Source organism: Vicia villosa, linkage group LG1, assembly GCF_029867415.1.
Source record: "Vicia villosa cultivar HV-30 ecotype Madison, WI linkage group LG1, Vvil1.0, whole genome shotgun sequence".
NCBI classification, from domain to species: Eukaryota; Viridiplantae; Streptophyta; class Magnoliopsida; order Fabales; family Fabaceae; genus Vicia; species Vicia villosa.
The window spans coordinates 196,326,178-196,333,697 of NC_081180.1; the positions used below are offsets into that span (position 1 = coordinate 196,326,178).

The following is a 7,520-nucleotide window of genomic DNA, read 5'->3' on the forward strand; positions in this document are numbered from 1 at the left end:
GATGGCACCTTATAGAATGTCGGCATCTGAATTGACTGAATTGAAGAGTCAATTAGAAGAATTGCTAGAGAAAGAATTTACTCGTCCGAGTGTGTCACCGTGGGGTGCACCGGTATTGTTGGTGAAGAAGAAGGAAGGATCTATGAGGTTGTGTGTAGACTACAGACAACTGGATAAAGTTACTATCAAGAATCGGTAACCATTGCCAAGGATTGATGATTTGATGGATCAGTTGGTCGGGGAGAGTGTGTTCAGTAAAATTGATTTAAGATCTGGGTATCATCAGATTCGAGTGAAGACGGACGATATTCAGAAGACTGCATTCAGAACAAGGTATGGTCATTACGAATACACTGTGATGTCATTTGGAGTTACTAACGCACCTGGTGTTTTATGGAATATATGAATAGGACTTTTCATCCTTATCTTGATAAGATCGTCGTGGTGTTCATTAACGACATTCTGATATATTCCAAAAGCGAAGAAGAACATGCCGAGCATCTCAGAATTATATTGGAGTTGTTAAAAGAAAAGAAGCTTTATGCCAAATTGTCGAAGTGTGATTTCTGGTTAAGCGAAGTAAGTTTTCTTGGCCATGTGATTTCCAAGGATGGTATTGTCGTAGATCCGGCGAAGGTAGAAGTTGTGTCTCAGTGGGAAGATCCGAAGTCTGTTTTCGAAATTCGTAGTTTTCTGGGCCTTGCAGGAAACTATCAGAAGTTTATAGAAGGATTTTCGAAGTTAGCTTTACCGTTGACGAAGTTGACTAGAAAAGGGCAAGCGTTTATTTGGGACTCGAAGTGCGAAGAAGGATTTCAAGAGTTGAAGAAGAGGTTGACTAGTGCTCATATTCTGATTTTGCCGAATCCGACGGAATCTTTTGTTGTTTATTGTGATTCTTCATTGATGGGACTGGGGGTGTACTAATGTAGAACCGACAAGTAGTGGCTTATGCGTCGAGACAACTCAAAGTGCATGAGAAAAATTACCCGACTCGCGACTTAGAGTTGGCGGCAGTGGTGTTTGTGTTGAAACTATGGGGGGATTACCTTTATGGTTCAAGGTTCGAAGTGTTTAGTGATCATAAGAGTCTGAAATACCTCTTTGATCAGAAAGAACTTAATATGAGGCAGAGGAGGTGGTTAGAGTTCCTTAAAGACTATGATTTTGGGCTGAATTACCATCCGGGTAAGGCGAATGTTGTTGCTGACGCTTTGAGTAGGAAGTCCTTGCATATGTCTATGCTGATGGTGCGAGAACTAGATTTGATTGAACAATTTCGAGATTTAAGTTTGGTATGTGAAGGCACTTCGAATAGCCTTAAGTTGGGTATGCTAAGGCTGAAAAGTGGGATTCTTGATGAGATTAAAAAGGGACAGAAGACTGATGTTGACCTGGTTGACAGGTTGAATTTGATTAACCAAGGAAAAGGAGGTGAATTCAGGATTGACGAGAATGGCATAATGAGATTTGGCGACCGCGTTTGTGTTCCTGATGTTGCTGAACTGAGGAAGAGTATTTTGGAAGAAGGACATCGTAGCGGATTGATTATTCATCCCGATGCTACCAAGATGTATCATGATTTGAAGAAGTTATTCTGGTGGCCTGGAATGAAAAAGGAAATAGCTGAATTTGTTTATTCTTATTTGACTTGACAGAAGTCAAATATCGAACATAAGAAGCCGTATGGAACTATGCAACCTTTGTTTATTCCTGAATGGAAGTGGGATAGTATATCTATGGACTTTTTTTCTGGGTTGCCAAGAACATCTAAGAAATATGAAGCCATTTGGGTTATTGTAGATAGACTGACGAAGTTTGCTCACTTCGTATCGATGAGAATGGATTATCCTATGGAAAGGTTGGCTCAGTTGTATATTGAGAAAATAGTGAGTCTACATGGTATTCCTTCGAGTATCGTGTCAGATAGAGATCCAAGGTTTGCATCTAGATTCTGGGAAGGTTTGCAGAAGGCCTTGGGTACTAAGTTGAGGTTGAGTTCTGCTTATCATCCGCAGACATCCGAAGTCGGAAGCTTCCCTAAAAGCCATCATCCAGGGAAAAGATGAATCACTCCGGGCCTATATAGAGAGGTTCAACAAAGAGGCCGTGCAGGTGTCCACAACAGCCCACATGAAGAAGTTCTTGCTCGAATGAGGCCTCCGGCCATGTTCAGATTTCGCCAAAGCCGTTGGGATCGAGACGCCCGCCAATCTGGACGAATTTTTCCTCAAGGCCCAGATATATATACATTATGAGGAAAAAGAGGCCGTTTACGCGGTCCGCAACTCCAGACAGGAAGAAAATACCAAAGGCGCGCGTCAAGACGATTCTCGCCGGGGATCTGACAAGAAGAAAGAAGACAAAGGTCGAGATCCTAAGGACTACAAAGCCCCAGCAGGAAAATTCTAGGAATACACCCCACTGAACGCATCCAGGGAACGCATCTTGAATGAATGCGCGAACGCTGAATTCCAAACGGGCAAATTTCGCTTCCCAAAGTCCGTGCCTGCACGACCAAACTCGTACAAATCGAAGTTCTGCCGTTTCCACAAAGGCCACGGGCATAACACCGAAGACTGTATCCACCTAAAGGACACGATGGAAATATTGATCCGAGAAGGACACCTAAAGCAATACGCAAAAAAGCAAGAGGCCATCAAGGAAGCCAAACCCGCGGTCGAGGAAAAGCCAACAGAAGATAAGCCCGCCATGCAAGTGGCCATGAGTATCACCAGACCGGAGGACTTTTACCTCCCCGATTGGGCTAGAATGTCTTCCCCCCTCTCTTCTCACAGCCCGTGGGAATTCTTCCCCTCCGCCATGGTCATATCTGGAGGAGGGTTCAACAAACTTACCGCCGGATCCGTAAAACGGAAGTTCGACGAGCTAATTTCAGCGAATTCGAGCAAACTCGCTACTCTCGACCTCGCCAAAGGTGGCTCCTCCCCCATAGCATTCTACCGGGAAGAATTGTCGGGTGGCGTCCCCAACGCAACCATCCCTCTCCTCATCCGGGCTCGAATGGCCAACTTCACCGTACGACGCATTTTGGTCGATCAAGGAAGCTCGGTAGAAATTATGTACTCCCAACTATTCAAAACGTTGCAACTGAATGACCGCCACCTCACCCCCTACGTAGGCTCCGACCTACAAGGTTTCAATAACACTGTAATGAAACCGTGGGGATTCGTCGAGCTTATTGTCTCAGTTGGGTCGGCAGAAACCGCGAGGGCCGTCAAAGTCCAGTTTTTAGTCATCAATTGCTCCTCGATCTACCAATGCATCTTAGGACACCCAACAATGGCCGAACTAATTGCCGTCCCCTCGACCGTGCATATCAAACTCAAATATTACACAACTAAAGGGCAAGTCGCCACGCTCCACGGAAACATCGAAGCGGCTAGGATATGTTTCGAGGCCTCCGCCAAAGGCCTCAGTCCGATAAAAGCAGCCTCTCAAGACAAAGCAGCAACCAACGCAGGTTCCGAGCCCAACAAGTCAATGCCGCACATCGACAGCATCGACCTAGACAGTCGCTTCTACAAGGAATCCGAGGGAAAAACTGATACTAAGACATCAGAGGAAGGACTCCGACCAATCCCGGACAGAGACTTTGAGCTAATAACCCTCGGAGATGATCCGACCACGGGGGTCAAGATAGGGACAAACCTACCTGAACTAGCCAAAAGGCAACTCAAGGTCTGCCTCAGGGAGAATGCCGACCGATTTGCCTGGAGCACAGCCGAGATACCCGGCCTCAACCCAGAAGCAGCGTGTCCCCACCAGACGATCGATCCCACCTGCAAAGCTGTTGCCCAGAGGAGAAGGAAGCAGTCCCCGGAAAAAATGGATGCGCCCGAACTAGCTGTTAAGGACCTCTTAGAGGCTAAATTCATATCGGAAGCCAAGTACATGCAAGGATAAATTCATACATGCAAGGATAATTCATGTTATGTCTTTATCCATCATGGTTAGAAGCTAATGTTTGATTCATGGGCTTCTTCATCAAGTTATAAGGCACCTCAAGGTTTCATGTCAAAGATATCTTCATGATTCTATTCTTTGTTATGCTTTAAGTTATACTCTTCAAGGATTCCTTAAGGTGTGGTTATGATGCAAGAACCTTGGTTTGTGCAAGTAGTGGATACATGTGTCTTTTAATACATCAAGCCCATATTTTGTATGGCAGGACTGTTTCAAGTCTGAGGCATTGTTCTTTAGGGTTATTTCAAATCAGAGGCACTATTCTTCCTAATATTTGTTTCTTGACTCACATTTAGATTGAGGGAATTGAATTGAGTCGGAGTTTATTGAATTGGCAAATTGATTTGGTTTTTGTTCATTAAAGGTTTAAGCGGGTTTGAGTTCAAAGGATAGTAAAAAAGAGAACCAAAGTTCTTAAACATTTTTGGGTGTAAGTTCTTGAGATCTAAATAACATCGTTCAAGTACAAGTGAAAAAAGAGAAGAAATGATTTGCATATTGGAAATGTGTCTTCGAGTTCAAAAGTTACAAGATTACAATACCGTTTCGAGTTCCACTCAACATCATCAAATTCATTCAAAACTCCACACATGGCTATTACAAAAAATCAAATTACAAAAATAAGGATTAACCAAAGAGCTTTACATCACAGACAAAACAAAAGCATAACCTAAGTTTACTAATCTTCAAGTTCCCACAACACGTTGCATCCATGGTTAAGAGTCGCATCCACACTTTTGAGAATAAAAAACCTGCACTTGATAAAACCAAAGCCTGCACCATATAAAAAGAGGGGTTCACCAGCAGCTATTCAGAGGATAAAACCGAAACCGTCTCAGCTTTAAACTGGTTCACTAATTACAGAATTTTGAGGAGAAACTTTAACAGAAACTGAAAACTCATAACAGAAAATTCAGAAAGGAGAAAGAAGAGACTAACTCATAACAGTAGGTGACAAAAAAAGAAAATTCAGAAAAGAGGACTCGCCTTGAGGATAACGTAACAAATGTTTCTCCAATATTCATCTCATCTTCCGCAGACTCTTCACACTTTCATCATCTCCATCTTCTTGATCCTCCACAGTCATACTGAATTCAATTTCACCATAGAAAATCCTCCAATCCTCAATTCCTTTATTCATCACCACGAATCTTCATCTTCATCACAAAAATCTCCATCATCAATTCTCCATAATATCTTCAACCTGCTCCATCATCAATCTTCAGACGATTCAACCTTCATCTTTATTCAATCAACTTCAAATCTGCAGAAAAGGAAATCGAAAAACAGAAGTGTGAATATCATCATCACAACTACAAGCAACCACAATCTATGCACAACTTCCTCACAACCTCACCATTGTATCGTATCGCAAACGACTCAACACGTAACGTTTTCGTTCTTAATTTAATTTGATCTTCCCCCGCCTGTCATCACCTGTAAACGACAACGGCATCACCATCACGAACAACATCCTAACAGAAGAAGAAATCGGAAAAAGAAGATAAGAAAGGTGGTACAAGGTGGAATCGAAGGAGCGATTGATTGGAATGATACCTGGAGGTAACGTCGGAGTGCTTTTCTCATCGACGACATGAAAGAGGCGCATGACTTTCTCCGGCGAGTAAGGCATCGCATATCTCAACCCGAACTATTCCACCAGTCTTTTATTTTTACGTGAACCACAATCGAGGACGGAGAGATCGGAGAGGCGAGTTCAAAGATGAATTGAGAGATGTGCGATGAGAATTTGTGTTGGAGGGAATGACGCCGTCACGTCTGAACTATTGAGGAACTAAGAGATGAGTTGAAGTGATCGGTGACGAGGCTTCAAGAAGTTTCGGCCATGGATGATGAAGGAGGGAAGCCACCGCTGTCTGCGTGAGTTCACGATTGAAGAAGAACACCGATAGCCATAAGTAACAACCCTAATCCCCTTTTATTTTTCCAATTAATGAATTAATTAACATATGATTTGGAATGTAATGATGTAGTTTATTGAATTAATCTGAATTAATTGGTGTAAATGCATTTTAACATAAGGTTTGAATTTTAATTAATTGATTTGATTAAGCCATTTTGGTCTGATTTAATTTTGAATTGGATTCCGAAATTTGGAAAGCATAAAAAGACCATTGGGCCTGTAGATGAATTGCTATCCAACAACCCTTAAGCCCACAACACCGTGTTTTTTGTTGGCATAGAAAAAGCTGAATCAAAAATTCTGCTTGGGCCTCCTGATTGGGCTCCTTGCGCCCTCTGGCTGACTGCACACTCATTTTCACTTTAACCCCCCTGTTTCACTTCAATTTTGTGTTAGAATTTAGATTGCTTTCCTAGTTTTTTTACCTTTAGGTAATAAAAAAGGGATATAATCACAATAAAATTTGGTTAGACTTTAGAATTTAATCATCTCACTTTGATAGCTTTTTGTTAGATTGACGATAAAAATGTCATAAAAAACAATATATCTTGTTAGATTTTGTTGTTAGAATTTAATTCTTATTATTTTTTATAGAGGGTGAAGATACCTCCTTGTTGTTACTAATGCATTCGTTGAATTGTGCGAGGTGCTCCAAGGGAGCTTTCGATCGTTTATTTTGATTGAAAAGTGTTTGTGTTCCACTTTATTTGTGGGACACAAATTCGCGTCCGATGCGATTTCTCTTTGCCTCTCAATCACGTGATGTATACACATTATTCGCTGTGCTTGTATTTCGTTGTCCCTTGCAGGATGCGGTTGCCATTTATTTTTGCGACTGACCATATTGCTTTTGATGCTTTGAAGAAGCATTTTGACTTTGCTTGGTGATAGTTTGGACCTCTAGATTTCTTAGTTCTGCTCGCATTGCTAGCTTATTACGGATTTTCTATCCGTTGGTATCGTTTCCTATTCCCTTTTACTTCTTTCTGTACTTTATCGCTTTCCGCACCATACATAACATGAGAAGTAGGGTAGGCACGCAACATCATTCTTAACATGAGAAGTAGGGTAGGCATTCATCTGGCCAAGCCCTCGAAAGAGGCTTTGTTTTTGTTGGTGTGTTTATGTTTGTGCTTGCAGGAAGTCCTAACAAAGGTCATTGTAAGTCCTCGAGAAGGCAAGCGGAAAAGGTTAGCAATCAACCCCCGCAACTTTCAGTCCCCAGGTCGTTCTTATGCGCACTTTTTGCAAGTTTCGAGCTCTCAACACGTGCCAAAGATCATCGAGTCAAAAGACCTGTACAAGGCAAACGAGAAGGGTTTAGTAGCCAAACCCCGCGTTGATATTGTTTGGACTAAAATGGTCACACAAGATCATGACTCTCACCAACACTGATATTGTTTGGACTAACAATTACTTTTGTAGGATGAAGACTTTGGACTGCTGTGGTGATTTCCCTATTGTGCCCCTCATTGGTACAAAAGGAGGAATTAGCTATAGCCCTATTTTAGCTCGTCGTCAATTTGGGTTTCTTATGGACAAAAAGCCAAGGAACATTTTATTGGATGGGTTCTTTCTTGAAGGAAGAGTTGAAAATAAAGAGTTTAGG

The 7,520-nt window shown here is 42.1% G+C and overlaps 1 long non-coding RNA gene across 2 annotated transcripts; it reads right to left on the bottom strand.

Moving 5' to 3' along the window:
- Positions 1-4,457: 4,457 nt before the first annotated feature.
- Positions 4,458-5,996, bottom strand: LOC131621632 (uncharacterized). Of its 2 annotated transcripts, none has more exons than XR_009289641.1 (3): positions 5,545-5,996; positions 5,345-5,424; positions 4,458-5,251 (listed from the first exon to the last, which is right to left on the bottom strand). It is a non-coding gene; the product is annotated as an uncharacterized LOC131621632 (long non-coding RNA). The 2 variants fall into 2 exon arrangements; XR_009289640.1 differs by having other exon boundaries at positions 5,345-5,462; positions 5,545-5,995.
- Positions 5,997-7,520: the final 1,524 nt, after the last annotated feature.